Here is a 17987-nt window from a genome sequence, read left to right on the forward strand (position 1 = left end):
GCATTTCTTGACCCGTTTCATTTTTCCCCCCTTCAAAATTTAATTATTGTTATCATTTTCATTACAATTACACTACGCAACAAAAAGAAATTTTTCTCTGCCTCCTAGTTTAAAATAGCTAATTATTACTAATTTTGTGACGAAAAAAAACGAATATGTTGATATTTTTAAATCAGGTCTTGTTTTCAACGTACGCAAAATACCACAGGACAAAGATGCACAGTCATTCTCTGGTTTAAAGATAAATTTAAAAAGAAAAAGAATCCTATCCAAAAAATGTAATTAGATAAGTCCTGTTCGTTAAATATGCACTGTAGTATTATATCAACTGTATGATTGCTCATATACGTTAGAGTGGGCCGAAGAAATTTTTATTTCTAATTTCAATAATGGGTTAGAAACCTGCTGCTCGCATGTTGCGTTTATTAACTCTCGTTTATTCTACCGTAAAAGTTTACAGTAAAATGGTATTTTACGGCAAAAGTCACTGGCAACAGGGATGCCAGTAATTTCTACATTGAAATTTCGCATTTTTTTTAACAGTGTGTATGAAAACATTTACACAGTGATCCTTACATCGTTACTAGTTTGTAGAGTTGACAAAGAGGTACGGGGAGATATCCTGTATCTCATGGCGAGCAAGGTTCACACATTAAGGGGTAAACTCTCAGCTCTGCTGACGCCCAGCACGGGACCTTCCCCGGCGCAATTAGCACCAAGACCGTCTGTGGCCACTGCCTTCTTGGCGACCCGGGCCAAAGGGCTGAAAACTAGTTTCGCCGTGACGTCACTCTAAGAGGCGAACGATTCTGTTGTGGAGATAGCTAGCTAGAATGGATTACGGCTTTTGCAGAGTGTACGTGGCTTTGAAGTTAAACTGGATTACTTCGAAATAATTGCAATTATAATCGATAAGTGTTTATATGTCACATCTATTTTTGTAGTATTAATTACTTGAAGTTGTATGTGTGTTTCTTAAGGGTATTTTACTTGTAATGAATTAGATTTGTTTCTTATGTCTGCAATATTATATCGTAATGTCGAATGTTTCCTATGCTGTAGCATAGCCATAAGTTTAAAATTCAAACTACTAATATTTTTCAATTCTTAGTGCAAATCAGAGTTTTTGTGCCCACAATTTGCAGATATAAATTATCTTTGTCAGAAAAATTGCAAGCAGTTATGAACTATTATTATTCATTCGTAGTATACATTACGATGCAAAATTTGCAAATTTTTTTGTGATGTAAACATTATTTTACTAAAGATGCCCTGAATAGCGAATATTCAGTTAGAAATTTAACTCTGTTATTAGTTTTTTTATTTTATGCCAATTTAAAGTAGAAACGCTATTTTCTGTAACATAATAAATTTATATTATCATTATTAGTTTGAAATACTTAAAAAGAAAAATCATTCCAAAAACAAATTAGCAAATGGGATTTTTGGTTTAAAATAAATTAATAATTCATTTATTTCGTGATATTTATAACCCTAGTAACACGCTACGCCTTACCTATTAACTTCCGAAATTAACTTGCTACAATATTTAATATCCAATTGTTAATCTCATATGTTATTAATCACCTTTTCAAAGACTTATGAAAAAAATTACTTTTTATTTATTTTTTACTTATTTATTTTTATTGTTTATACCTGTATATTTTATTTCAAAAATAGTAAAGCAATTAATTGACTTTACATAAATTTTTGAGCACTTAATCTTGTGAAGGTTTTTTTTTCCTGGATATTGCTTTATATTTAAATGAGCTAGTAATAGTCTGAAGTTACTGTGGTGTGACATAAAATTTGCGGCAAATTAAAAAGCAACAAAGTTGAAATTTATCATCTGAGTTTTCCTCATATTAAAATTACATTTTGAATGTAAAAATATTAGTTAGTAACAATTTGAATTAATTCAGCACTATGGTAGTATATTATAACTTTCATTCATTGTGTTAAAAATGTATGTTTGCTTACCAATTGTTGAACATTTAAATTTGTTTACTATGTGGTTTTGTCTGCCGAATTGACCGTATACCGAATACCAACCGCATATTCAATGTATTTCTAGTTAATACTAATTGTAAACTTATTTTAACTAGTTGTTATTTTTTAAGTGTTATTACAAAATTTTGTTAAATTTACCTTATATTTAATATTTTCAAAATTAAATTGCAATTCCTGTTTTCACTGAATATACTCTACGTAGAATGGTTTTAAAACTAGATTTTTTTTATGGAATCAAGCATTTCTTTTAAGACGGAATTAAATGTGATTTCCGTGAACTTCTTTGTTTTTTTTTTTTTATTTTCCTTTAAGGTCACTAACATTTCCAACTGTCTGACATAGCGTGGACCCGAGCGATTTTTGATGCAAAAAAAGTAATGATGAAATCTATGGTGAAAAATAGTTAAACAATGTTGTAAATCTACAAATTTGCAAAAAAAAAAAGAAAAAAAAGTGGACATGCGTTTCGGGGTTATAAATTTGTATTTTTTGTATTGAGAAAGGGTTTACTGTAAAGCAAAAAAAGTGTCTGTAATATTTTGAAAATTTGATTCACTTTTTCAAGCTTGTCAAGAAAAATGCGAATTCTTAGAATTTAATTAAGAACAACACTTTAATTAGTATTTAAAAATGTAATTAATTTTTGAATGTTGTTTTTAAGAGTTAACACTTTTTAAAGCTTTATATGGTAGGTTTCCTGTAGCCATTTCATGATTTTTTTTTTCCAACTGCTTCTATTTTTCAATAAAAACTTCATGAAATAGTCATACTTTTATAATGATATACTTTTACTCTAACCACAAAAGTTGTAATCGTAATCATTTTTTGAAAAATGTGTTAAATATTACGCAAAAAGGGCCTATATATTGACTTCATTATGTGAACATGATCTAAGCAAGTTTTATAGTTCTTTGGTTGTGCATTTGAACAAGATGTTTCTTGTTACAATAAACTACTTTAAATTTTTTCTTTCTATTTTTGTCTATATTTATTTAATAAAAGTCATTCATAAATAGATGAATGTCGCCTTTAAAGGTAGGTTATTTCGTATCAAGTACTTTTGCACAGAAAAAAGTTAAGAATTTGTTTGTTTATAAGTAAATTAAAACACCGCAAACATCAATGTTTCGATAAAAGGCGAAGCAGAGTGTAATTTATCACTTGCTTTATAAAGCATGCATTTGATTATGCGCTATATTTAGCCTAATTAACTTTGTGAAATCTTGCTTTTCAAACAACGCTAATAATTTACACATACACAAAAATATAAAGTATATTTCTATTTCATATATTTACATAAAATCGAGGCATTCAACATATCATTTCCTAAGCTTCACAACAAAAAATTAAGTGTTTTATTGGTCAGAAAACTTCATTGTAAGCTAGCAGAAACGCAAGCTCGAAAGGGGAAAACTTCGCCTCTTACCGTGACGTCATATTTGAGCGCGATGGCCCGGGTCGTCAAGAAGGCAGTGCTGTGGCCCAGACGACTATCGACCGTCGCACTCAGCCGTGCGGGGGGGCCCGCTACGCAGACCCCCCAGGACGGTGGAACCTAAGGCTTACAGCTATATCTCAAATTCGATGTGCACAGTATGTGACACACTCGGTACAATTAGCCATTACTTAAATAATTGCTCTTTAACAGAAAATTGCAGAACCTCCATAGACGGCAGAGTCTCCCCAGTTCTGGACACTAGCGGTAACCTCTGTAGTGCGGAATTCATTAATTACTGTAACATCATTAAGATAACCCTTACTGCCTCCGCCTCCCCTTTCTTCCAACAGGACACCATGACAGAATAATACCATCAAGGACGACCCCGATTACGACAACCTCCCGAACGCGACCGAAGATGACCAACTTTGACAACACTGAGGACAGCCAACAGATGAAGACTGTGCCTAGTTACCCGGAGCTGGGACCGGCCATGTAACTCTTTTTCCCAGCACCCGCCAGCATAGCGGCTGGCAACGTTCTGTACATATTACTATTTAACCAAGACAGTTTCTGTAATAGTGCACTACCGTTCCGACCGGTAGATCTGTAAATACTCAAATAAAACAGAGGAACACAGCCGGATCGCTGGCTGGCATCATAATTGTGGTTAGAACGACGAGAGACTCCCTAGCTTTAGCTAGTTCCCTGAAAAGCCTTCGGGTGGAGCAGGGCGGGGAGTCTCGATGGGTACCTATTGAATATGTCACTCCCCGTGTAAAATGATGAAATCGTCATTAAGACCATAATTTATAAGAATCCAAGAGCCCATGAGCGTCAGAGCTACGTCATAGTATAAAGATCTAACATTTTTCTACGTAAGGACATCACAGCAGGTAAGAAACACTCGCAATTATTTAAATTGATTTGAGTTGACTTTAAAGGGGAACGAGTAGCAAAAGTGCGTGAAATTGCTGCAAACGCTAAACATTACAGATTTATTCCATGTCACGTGCCCTGGTGGTCCCCATCCAACCACCTCCGATTTTGAGGACGTTCAAGAGAAGTGCAGATATGCCTTTAAAACTAACCTATGCAAATTTTCAGCTTCCAAGACACAAATCATGAGGATGTAAAATTTCAGGAATGTCATCGTTTCAGAAAAAAGGAAAAAACATTGAAATGCATTTGACAAAAATATTTTAATTATTTTGTGTTATTTTTATCAGAATGAGATCAGAAATGTTATTAAATTTTAAAACTTTCAAAAACTTTCTTTATCTTTGTCCACATTTAATTATTTGTCCTATGAAATACTATTTCCAAAAGGCGTGTTTTTGTCACCCATGGAATGTTATTTTATCTTTGAAAACATGCACACATTTTTTCGCCTTAACGAATCGCACACCTATGTTTTGTGATTTAATATGAATGAAAATTCTTCACTTGAATGATATCTTACTTCGTATTAAGCAGTACTTTTTTGCGCAAGAATTTCTGGTTGCAAGAATTTTCCACCAGAAAGATGAAAGTAATTCTATTTTTCGTTAACAACAAGAATTTAGAGGCTTTTTTAGAATTAAACTATGCATTTCAATAAATGTAAAATTTATTCAAGTGTGTGGTAATGCAAGTGGCACTAAACGAAAGTTCCAAAAATGCCAATATTTGCATTTTTTAAACAAGTAGCTTGTAAGTTAGGTATGTAAGTTATTTAGAAAACATATTTCTACAAAAATTTTAAATCTAAATTTTACAGAATATTTTACAAAAAAAAGTTTTGAATTTGTGACTAATAAAAATATCATTATCAATGAAAAAGTATCTTTAAAATATAAGCAAAATACAAATAAATTGTCATATTTTAAAACCAAATTAGCGGTAAAACATTTAGTGAAAGCTTGATGTCATAGTCTTCACATAGGAGCTCTTTGAAAAGATTTTCTTTCTTTAGGCTTAAAAATAGGGGAGACTGGGGAGGTTTGACCACACGGGAAGTTTGACCCACCCTGTCATTTTCATATTTAAACACATTTGTAACCGGTGAGCACCGGAGGGCAGCATGATATTAAGTCAAATCAAAATCTGTTTCCTTTCTTTAATCAATTTGAAGTACAATTAAGAAGAGAGCACGTGTAATAGCTTTTTTACGCAAAAAAGTAAATTTTTTCGTTGAAAGTTCATCGAACCTGTGCGATTTGCCATTCACTTTTACAGAAGTAAATTACATTTTTTATATACATTGTTTCATGTGCTAAAACCCTGCATACTTACTTTTAAAATTCACAATTTATTTTAATATATTTTTTATTATATTTTCTGAAATGGCTATTAAGGGAGGTTTAATCCACGTCAGTTACGGCAGGTTTGACCCGGATGAAATCTTACCATTTAATTTCGGTTGATGATGTAACAGTTTTAAAACAATGTACTTTATTTTATTTGTTTTAAGTAAGACTGTGTTTAGTTCAAATGAAAAATGTTGCTCTTAAATTGTAATTAAAGTTACTTTACATATAGTTAACACTTCCTGTTTGTGAATAGTTCTAATCAAACTAAACACAACTAAAATTTGCTCCCCTTTCTACTTTGTCTAATATACTTATTAAGATATTCAACCCATACGGACCCTTATTAATCCAATTCACAACTCTTAACACCTGAACAGCTGCTCCCATTTGCCCAAGAAGGACCTAGAAAAATCGAAGAAAACGGATCACATCTAGAATTTTGACAGACATCTCTATCAAAGCTGAGGTAGGAAAAATGCGTAATATGCAAAAGAGTAAGAAATTTTCTAAAAATGTTTTGAAAAGCAAACAGTGAAACAAAGATTACCTTTGTGTTCAAATAGTGAGTAGAAACGTGAAATATTTTCATGTTACTAAAAAAATTTATGGTTTTTCTTTTGATGTAATTGTTGCTTGTATCATATAATAGTAATAAATTCACATTTCAGTATAGCTTTATAACTTTTAACCTCTGTTGGTCAAACTTCCCTTCTGGTGGGTCAAACCTCCCTCAAGTGGGGAGATTTGACCCAGTTTGGACACTCTTGAAAATTTGTAAATAAAAAAATGATTTTTAATTTAAATAAAAAACAGCACTGTAAAAAGTCGCTCAGATATATTTCCTTTCAAAAAAGGTCAGGGGGGAATTTTTCTTATGGAACCTTTAAAAAAAACCTTTGTAAAAAGTGAGCCAACCCTCCCCCCCCCCCCCCCACCTCCCAGTTTTCACTACATATCGTCGGCACTATGTCAAGCTAACGAATGTGAAAATGGGCACTTTTCAGGAAAGCCAAAATAATAATTATTTTTCACTTGACGCGTTTAGTTATTTTCAAATGTTTTAATTTTTAAAGATAACTTTAAGTGAAAACTACCATTTGAAGTAGTTATAAACAAGTATGTAGTCGTTTTTAAGCAACGACTATGGACAAACTCACAAATTTGAAACACGCGATAAGCAATTTTTCACATTCATTAGTTTGGCATGGTGCCGACGATATGTATAATTCGAAGAAAGTGAATGTTCAAAATTTAAAAAAAGGTGCAGTTTAAGAGAGTTAAGTGACAAAAAGTATTTCATAAACCTTAAAATATTTAAGCTGCTACGTTTTCGAAAAATACAAATCAAATTAACATTCTTAAAAACAAAATGAAAAAAAAAAACAGATTTTTTTTCCCTGAAACTTCAAGCACAGCTACGAGTTAACACGGTGCACACTTCACATGATTTTTATGAGGATTAGCTATCAAACATTATTATAAAGTAAACTGAATTTATATAATAAAAGAAACTCCTATCTCATTTCGTTTTAAAGTCATGTGGTCTAATTTTTTATTCATTAATTTTCAAAATGTGTTATGGTAATATTTGAACTTTTGATCACACTCAAGAGCCAAAACATTATGACCATCCTTATATTTTGCAATGAACTCGCCTGGATGACGTGGAAGGCACGTGATCAAATGGAAGTGGTATTTGACTGCTGCTGGAGAGTCTAAAGAATCCTTCTTTCACTTACTTCTGTGTGTGATGGGAAATCTGCGGATCTAAGCGACGTTGATAGAGGGAAGATTGTAATGGCTCAAAGGCTCAGAACAAGTATTTCAGAAACTGCACGACTCATAGGTTGTTCGCGACCTACAGTTGTTAGTACTTATGCAAAGTGAATGAAGGACGGTGAAACCAGCAGTAGACGACATGGCATTGGACGTCCACACGCTATCGAAGAAAAAGGTCGTCGGAGACTGTCTCGCATGGTGAAGCAAAACCGGAGCCAGACAGTGACTCAACTGACAGCCCAATACAATACAGGACCAAGTAGAATAGTATCGGAGCACACTGTTCAGCGGACACTGTTGGATATGGGGCTACGCAGCAAACGCCCCACTCGTGTGCCTTTGCTGACCATGCGTCACCGCCAACTGCGCCTGCGCTGGGCCCGGGAACATCGCGACTGGTCCATGGATCAGTGGGAGAGAGTTGCCTGGTCAGATGAATCACGTTTTGTCATGCATCACGGCGATGGCCGTGTACGCCGTCTTCCGGGCGAACAGTTGCTCCTTCAATGTACAGTAGGTCATACACAGGCCGGTGGTGGCGGTATTATGCTTTGGGAGACGTTCTCTTGGGCGTCTCAGGGACCCATGGTTGCGGTACAGCAGACCCTGAATGCCACAGGGCATCTGAACATCATTGCGGACCAGTTGCACCCTTACATGGCCTCTGATTTTCTAGCTGGAAATGGAATGTTCCAACAGGACAACGCAAAGTGTCACAAGGCTAAAATTGTGTTGGAGTGGTTCGAGGAACATGATACTGAATTTCAGTTAATGACCTGACCGCCTAACTCGCCGGATCTCAATCCGATAGGATACATTTGGGATGTCATGGGACAGCAGCTCAGAATTCACAGACCACCAATTCGGAATATCTCAGATTTGCGTGACAATTGCTTAAACATCTGGTATAATCTGTCTTCGGCCATCTACCAAGGACTTATGGCATCCATGCCAAGGCGGGTTGAAACTGTGTTGCGCGCCGAAGATGGGCCAACTCATTATATACAGGTGGTCATAATGTTTTGGCTCTTGAGTGTATGTGTCCGACTTTTGTATAAAAGCAGAAATTTAAGTTCTTAAAGCTTAATTTATCGTAAAATGGATTATAATTCAATTACATATTGTATTCTATAGGTTAAAAAAAAAACGGAAACCTTATTATAACTGCTATCATCGCGACTGGTCCATGGATCAGTCGGAGAGAGTTGCCTGGTCAGATGAATCACGTTTTGTCATGCATCACGGCGATGGCCGTGTACGCCGTCTTCCGGGCGAACAGTTGCTCCTTCAATGTACAGTAGGTCATACACAGGCCGGTGGTGGCGGTATTATGCTTTGGGAGACGTTCTCTTGGGCGTCTCAGGGACCCATGGTTGCGGTACAGCAGACCCTGAATGCCACAGGGCATCTGAACATCATTGCGGACCAGTTGCACCCTTACATGGCCTCTGATTTTCTAGCTGGAAATGGAATGTTCCAACAGGACAACGCAAAGTGTCACAAGGCTAAAATTGTGTTGGAGTGGTTCGAGGAACATGATACTGAATTTCAGTTAATGACCTGACCGCCTAACTCGCCGGATCTCAATCCGATAGGATACATTTGGGATGTCATGGGACAGCAGCTCAGAATTCACAGACCACCAATTCGGAATATCTCAGATTTGCGTGACAATTGCTTAAACATCTGGTATAATCTGTCTTCGGCCATCTACCAAGGACTTATGGCATCCATGCCAAGGCGGGTTGAAACTGTGTTGCGCGCCGAAGATGGGCCAACTCATTATATACAGGTGGTCATAATGTTTTGGCTCTTGAGTGTATGTGTCCGACTTTTGTATAAAAGCAGAAATTTAAGTTCTTAAAGCTTAATTTATCGTAAAATGGATTATAATTCAATTACATATTGTATTCTATAGGTTAAAAAAAAAACGGAAACCTTATTATAACTGCTATCATCGCGACTGGTCCATGGATCAGTGGGAGAGAGTTGCCTGGTCAGATGAATCACGTTTTGTCATGCATCACGGCGATGGCCGTGTACGCCGTCTTCCGGGCGAACAGTTGCTCCTTCAATGTACAGTAGGTCATACACAGGCCGGTGGTGGCGGTATTATGCTTTGGGAGACGTTCTCTTGGGCGTCTCAGGGACCCATGGTTGCGGTACAGCAGACCCTGAATGCCACAGGGCATCTGAACATCATTGCGGACCAGTTGCACCCTTACATGGCCTCTGATTTTCTAGCTGGAAATGGAATGTTCCAACAGGACAACGCAAAGTGTCACAAGGCTAAAATTGTGTTGGAGTGGTTCGAGGAACATGATACTGAATTTCAGTTAATGACCTGACCGCCTAACTCGCCGGATCTCAATCCGATAGGATACATTTGGGATGTCATGGGACAGCAGCTCAGAATTCACAGACCACCAATTCGGAATATCTCAGATTTGCGTGACAATTGCTTAAACATCTGGTATAATCTGTCTTCGGCCATCTACCAAGGACTTATGGCATCCATGCCAAGGCGGGTTGAAACTGTGTTGCGCGCCGAAGATGGGCCAACTCATTATATACAGGTGGTCATAATGTTTTGGCTCTTGAGTGTATGTGTCCGACTTTTGTATAAAAGCAGAAATTTAAGTTCTTAAAGCTTAATTTATCGTAAAATGGATTATAATTCAATTACATATTGTATTCTATAGGTTAAAAAAAAAACGGAAACCTTATTATAACTGCTATCCGTCATAATATGTGCTTATTATCACAATTAATTATTTTGCTGCCTTGTAAAATGCTAATTCTAAAATCAAAAACTTTTACTTTAGTTCACAAATTCTTATTAAAAAATGTCAATATTCATTTTAAATAGATTACAGTTCATTTTTTTAAACCCATGAATAAGTTTCATTTCACTCCATTAAGGTCGTGAATAAGGAAAAACAATTCCTTTTTTTTATTATACTATTTTTTTGAACATCTTGAAAAGGATTGGTGAACCGAAAACGAAGATACTTCCAGTGAAAAATAGCGAAAATAAGACAAATTATTACGTGTTCATCATCAAACTTTTATTTGAATGTGTCACTACTTATCGATTATAATATACAAAAGAAATCTTCCATGAATTGCTTCCATTAGTTCATTAATTAGTACAAGCATATTCTTTGATTAGAATAGATAATTAGTGGCTTAGGAGAAATTCAAACTGTTTTGAAGATAGATATAAATGTTAGTGGCGTAAAATAAATCATAACTGGATCACAAATGTAGTTAGATTGTGGCCATATCTTAGTGATGTGGGTGAAATCACTTATTTTCTGATCCAAAACATGTTAGTGGTGTAAAAGAAACCTCATTCTGTTTGTCCTGAGACCTTAAAGAACCTTTTAGGTAAACATTCCAGACGATTAAAACTTTTCTCTCGTCTTACTCAAAATTTTTACTTAAACTCAATGATTACCGATGCGTCATTTTATTCATGTTTGAAACTTTAAAATCCAAATAATTTTTCTCAAATCTCATTGATTACGTTGAAGACATTAGTTAATGATCGTTTGTAATTTCAGACAAAATTAAAGCCAAATATTTAATATGTTTTTTCGCATTTTATTTAAAAGACGAAATTGCTTTTGCAGCTGTAATTCCTTACTTCTATAGATTTAAACAAAATGAATATTGTGCTTAGAATATACAAGTTTGTTTTGACTTTTTTTTGTACTTTTTTATTGTTTTTAAACTCTTTTATCTGGACTTGCAACTAGTGGATCAGCTGATGGGCCAGAATCTTATAGCTAAAAATGTAGTTAAGTAAAGAAGCAACGGTAGAAACAAATCGTTATCGCAAACTTGTGTAATGCTTCCATAGTTTTAATACCGAACATTGGTTTCCTTTACACAAGCCATTTGTATAATAAACTCAAAAGATTTTTTCCACAATCTTTTTCAAATTTTGTTGGGAAATGGCGTCAACGTACAATCTATTTTAATGTGCATTAATACGCAAAGATGAATTAAATATAATTACATAATTCTTGAAACAATACAAATAATAGAAACCTTGCTTAAATGTCATGGAAGCGTGTGTTTTGAACTATTTGGTTTTTGTCAGTATTCCAATCAACTGTTCAGTCAGAACCGAAATAAAGAAAGCGAAAATGATGGCGGAAATAATACATCATCCCCAGCAGATAAACACACCATTTTGCTCTACTTTCATGCATACCATCTATGCTCAAACTGGAGCACATTCCAAAATGGCAACCGTATCTTGCAGTTATTTGTCATTTTGCGGTCAATTACCGTCTTCGGTCAACTAAGAGAATCCATATGATGTCCACAAAAAAGCCATAAATCAGTGTTATGAGTTTCTTACGCAAATACTAAATTTCGAGAAATGTGCTGCTATTGCTAAGAGGTAAAAAATATTAGTATGTTTTTACTTTCTTTTACAAAAAAGGAAGTATTGTATTCGCGAAAAAATTTTCACTCAAAAATCGACATTAATTTCCATTTTAACTTACCCCCGAATGAATGTTGAGTTTTTTTTTTTCGACTCGACCAGACGTGGATAAGTGCCTTAGAACATATAAATATGCGAAATATCCGTAACGACGATTCCCGAGTTAATTACAACGAGTTTTCTCGTGACGTCTGTATGTACGTATGTATGTGCGTATGTATGTCGCATAACTCAAGAACGGAATGTCCTAGAACGTTGAAATGTGGCGCGTAGACTCCTAGTGGGCTCTAGTTGTGTACCTCCCCTTTTGGTTGCATTCAGGTGTTTCTAAAGGGGTCTTTTGCCCCTTTTTTGGGGGGGAGAATCATTGATAATTTCGATGTAAACTCAAGTGGTGTTATAATTTGGCAGACACTTGGCGATATATCGCCAATCTTTTGGTTGCCAAGTTTTGCCGCCAGTTTGGCTACAAATTTGACTGTTTTTTTCTTTTTTTAAAAATCTGTTTCAACTTGGCCACTGCTGGTGATATTTAGAGAGTAAACTACTGAATCACGTTAAAATTGCCGGTAATGGGGAAATTACATTAAATTGGTGTAAAAGGAAGTCATGTGATGCACACATCAGCTCGTTTTTAAATAACATTTCGGACAATACACACATTTACGTCGAAAAGGAAGTGAACGAGTAGAAAATTAACTATTTTTATGAACATTTTAAAATATTAAAATGTACAGCATTTCTTGCATTTTAGTGGCTTGATTTTCAACGACTCTAAACTACTTGATTATTTATTATAAGCATAGAAAGTTGACCATCAGTAAGATTCTTCTTTCATTTCTTTTTATTTAATATTGAGCAAAAATAAAACAAATGAAAGTATTGCGATTTTAAAGAAGCTCATAATACAAAGTGTATTTATAATGGGCATAAAAAGAAAAAAAAAATTTGAAAACTCCTAGTCCATTTTTTTTTTTTTTTTTTTTTTTTGCTCTTGCTTTAAACCGCGTTATCTACTTAAGTATACATACGAAGCGATTATTCAACAAAACAAAAGAGAATTAATAAAGGCAGTATCCTCAGGAAAGCACGTTGAAAAATATTACCACTTATTTTGAATGACCAATTGGGGGAATTACGTGGTCCTAATTTGCATCAAATGTTCTAACTGGTAGCCTACAAAAACTATTTCGTAATTACTCTTAAGTACTCAATAAAATAAAAATCATTTGAAATGCAATACTAAGGTGATAAAATTTTTCAAACTGAAATTAAAACCTATACAATTTTGGAACAGAATCATATCCGTAGCACTTATGGAGTATGAATGAAAACTTTTACATCTAAAACAAAGCCAAATATATAGTACACTATTTTTGTTTCAGCACTTTAAGCTATAACACAAAGACAAACAGTCATAATATTTATGAATGAACTTTCAACATATGATATTAAATCATAATAGAAAGACATACTATATTAATCTTTTTAATTAATTGTTCAACAAAATAATTTTTGTAAAGATATTCCATATTGTATTTGTATAAAAAAAATTTCTAAAAAATATTGTTGTCGTGTCTACTCTAACAGATTTCTGCTATTATATTTTTTGAACTAGATGTGGATATAATTCAAGGGTAAGATAAATTTATGTTCAGAAATAAGGATAGTTACAGATAATGCCATATTAAAAGAATATAATTTATCTTTTTATTACAAGTGATTTCAAGAATTTTTTAAACTATCTTTAAAATTATTTTACAGAATATAAACAAACCTCCTCTTTATTCAAAAACTATCTTTCCATGATTTCCTTTAAAATGCATGATAAATATGCCTGTGAAAGGAATAAATTTGTCCATAAAGACTTTTACGAGTATTTTAAGCACGTTATCATTCTTTGTGAAATGATACGTTTTTCAAGCAATCAATGAACCGAATGCTCCAGTTTGGCCAATGAGCGATGGCATGCGATGTTCTACGTTTCGAAGGAAAGGAAAATGTTATTTAATGATGTTCTCATTCAGTTTGACAAATCATTAAAGTGCATCAAAAAAATATGCATCAGAAACTAATGATGTGCCAAAGCGATGTTTGGAATCTTGGTTGTTTTCCGTAACAAATAAAGATTTTTCAAATTTGAGATATATATATATACATAAATATACATATATCGTGCGAAGCATTCGCACTTAATAACGGTAGTTTAAAAATCGAATTTTCAACCGCAATTTTTCAAAAAACTGTAACAATGTATTTTTTTTTTTTTTTTTTTTTTTCACCGATGACGGTGAAGCTTCTTCCTTGGAGGGATTATACATTGAAAAAACGCGTATTAAAAAGCAGAATAAAACGATTTTTTTCAAAAAATTGCCCAAATGTGAGTTTTCTGTTTAATTTTCCCCGGAAGCGGCGAAAAAGAATATTTGAAATGATGATTTACTTAAAGCATTTGATGAATCATTCATAAAGTTTTCGCGTTGTCACAAAAAAACCCCTTTGAAATACTATTCATCATTATAATTTACGCTTCTACTTTGTACAAATATGTTTCAAAAGTTCAACTGCAATTTACCGTGTTAAAATCAATGTTTTGCTTTCTGATTTTAACATCAACAGAACTGTAGCTCAGAATCTTGCAATGAATTTGTAATGCATATTAATGGAAACTTGGATATGAACTCTGCTGAAGGGGAAAAAAACATCGAAAAAATATTTTCGGTCCGAATTCGAACACATGCCATCAAAAAAAAAAAAAAAAAAAAAAAAACAATGAACAATCTTACTCCTGCTGTACTCATAATATTCAATGAAAGTCTACTCTTCCATGTGTGGAAGTTAAGCTTGCTCAGTGGAATGATTAACTTTGTGTGAAAAAAATATTTGAATGAGAAAAAAAATAAATTGTTAAATTACATTCATTATTCTCAAATCGCCTATTAGAGATTCATCGGTTACCAAATCTCGCAATGGTGAAACTTTACTAAAGTCTAGCAAAAAAGAATGGCCCTTGACCACGCCTGATTTCAGAAGTGTCCATTTTCATGAAAGGGAGATACGCAGAGGAAAACTGAGGAACATAATTCGCAATGTGGTATTGGTTCTGGAACTTAAAACGTCACATTGCAATTTAAGAAATCCGCCAAAGAGGTAAAACCATTCAATTGTGTCTGGTTAAGGCAGATGTCTCATTGGACAGGTCAATGTCTAAGTACTGTCAGACCACCGATTATATGGAAAGGTTGATATCCGGTTTATAGGCGGAAATGGTCGCATCTATTAGTTTGCAGGGGTGGTAGTTTGTACGTTACAGATGTGCGCTTTTGCCTCTTATATATTTAGACACAGTTTGTACAAATAACAATTCGTTCACGGCAATTAATTTTTAAATCTAAACTATATTCGATTTATATTCTTACTACAAAAATTGATTGATGTATTTTTTACAACATAATTTTGAGATTACCATTTTAATTTCACATTTCTTTCAGAAATGAAAACATTTTATTTTCTTTTTGTTGTTTCCATAGAAACTCTTTTTTTCCGCTCTTTTTCAACTTAGAGAATGCAATAAATTAATTAGGCACTAGTGACACTATAAAACGCGGGCATCAAAATCCCATCACTATTTTTCCTTTTCCCTGCTAGACTCGTTCAGATGGAATCGTCTTAGCTTGACCGATTGCCAAATTACATACAATCCATGGTCAAACAGTAAGTAGGTCTTATTGCTTTTAGCACCCATTGGTCAGAGACTGCAACGCCTTTAGTACTTAATTTGAATTCAAAATTACCGAGACAAGAGTTACAATAAAGAATCCAAAGCTTCTCATTTTTACTTTTTCGTCAAATCAATGCAGTTATTGCTGCAACTTAAACATTTCAGATCTAAATAATATATGGATATTACATTATTTTTTTGTTTTTCAATTCAACCGATTCGAAAAATGCTATTTATTAAACATCAAAATTACGTACGTCATTTTTAGTAACAAAATAAACTTCCCACACTTATTTCAGCAAGCTATAAATATTAAATTATTTCATTCAAGATATTTACAGCAATCACAAAAAAAATGTAAAATAAATGTCGCACATGATAAATTTCGAATGGGTTGCTACAATGTTGAATCTTTTTCGGTCTCACATGATCAAAGAATGTTTTGCCCCTTTAAAAAAATTGCTAAAAAACATTTATATCGCGAAAATGTTGCTAATAGTGATTGCAATACCGGTATATCGAATACCGGTATTTGGAGCTATTTTGTAATTGCGTAGTACCGTTGATGGAGTACAATTTAGGTACTTTCGGTATTAGATAAAATAATAAATAGTTTTTCATTAAAGAGTTTGCTATAGAAGTAATCAAATATCTACTGTTATTGTAAATATAAATTTCTTTTTAGATGAGACAGTTCCAAAATCAATCTTATGATGTAAAAGTTTAGCTTCAAGAGCACGAATGTATAGAATATTAATGAATAAATGTATCGGGCAGATTACAAAATGAGATTTTCATAACTAGATGGTATGGTGAAATGCACTTACGTGAGTTTATGTGAATTACGTTTTTATTTTCCCTATTTCCTAGACTTGCCCTCTAGTGTAAACTAATTTTAAGTGCAATTATGAATGTGTTTGCAATTAACAATTTATTCCTACCATCAATTGCAGCAATTCTTTTTATATATGTATATATTTTTTAATATTCGTCTCAACTGTACTGAATTTCGAGAAAAAAAATTAATGTTAGTATAATAAACAATAATAATTTGTTGTCACCAGGACTCGATTTGGAAATTTCGGGACTGTAAGCACAACAAGCCTGCGGGGTCCCCCTTGACTTGCAGAACCTCAAAAAAATATGAGCTCAATCACATCTTTTTGTCATTGTAGAGGTTCCCATCCCCCCCCCCAAAATGGCGTACCATCCAAATAAAATGATACCCCCCCCCCAAAAAAATGGTGGTGCAATCTGCACCATTGATTTTTTTTTTAGGTAGACCCTATTGACTTTTGCATGGCTATAGGCTGCAGTAAACCAAGGGTGTAAATAAATATTTTTTTTTATGTTTCGGTAATGTCACTATGTGTTCGTAATTTGAAATTTACGTAAATGAACAATTATAAAAGATTCAAACATGTTGAAATACTGTAAATCAGCTGAAACAAAGAAAATGCCTAATTTAAGCAGTTATTGTGAGATCCGTACTGACATGGAGTGACATCTGAGTGACATCTATTTTTTGGGGGCCCCTCAAACTAGGGGGCCCTACAGTCCGTTCTCTTCGGGCTTAAACTTACAGACTTTCCTCGTGCAGACACTGGTTGTCACCGGTATTAGCGCGCTGTTTCGTCTCTTTATTCAGCTATGTCCCAAGCGAAGTAATACCTTGAACATTTCCAAAGAGGTGAGCCACAATCAGTTGCAACATATTTTCAGAAATTTACATAATTGTAAAGAATATCGAACAGAAACAGAAACAAAAAAAAAAAAAAGGAAACTAACAAGATCAAATAAATCCATCGTAAATTTCAAACCAAAGGGTTAATAAAAAGCAAACCCAAACTTTTTTTGTCCAAGAAGAAATCGTTGAAGATGATGCTAGTACTGAAAAAAAATGTAGTTTGTAGAGCAGATAACCATATATAAGTGTTCAGCTATAAATAATAATGATTAAAAAAAACTACCCACAATACAAAAGAAACATCCCTACTCACAAAAATGATTTTTTTAAACCCAACAAGTTCAAAACCAAATTATTTGGTTTATTTGGGAAGTACTTCAACAAGTTAAAGGACTTTCAGGCAGCTACATGAGGTGTATCGCGCTTCATTAACAGTACAGTCGACCTGCGTGAATTCAGAAAAAATATTTTCAAATGCAGTATTTTTTTTCCATAACTGAATACCAGGCTTAGTGACAATTAAATAGATGCGTTATGTTTCTTGCTATTATAGATTTTTTTTAATAATATTTGTTCTTTCATTTTATATTTTCTCGCAATAA

Source organism: Uloborus diversus, chromosome 7 (genome assembly GCF_026930045.1).
Source record: "Uloborus diversus isolate 005 chromosome 7, Udiv.v.3.1, whole genome shotgun sequence".
Taxonomy (NCBI): domain Eukaryota; kingdom Metazoa; phylum Arthropoda; class Arachnida; order Araneae; family Uloboridae; genus Uloborus; species Uloborus diversus.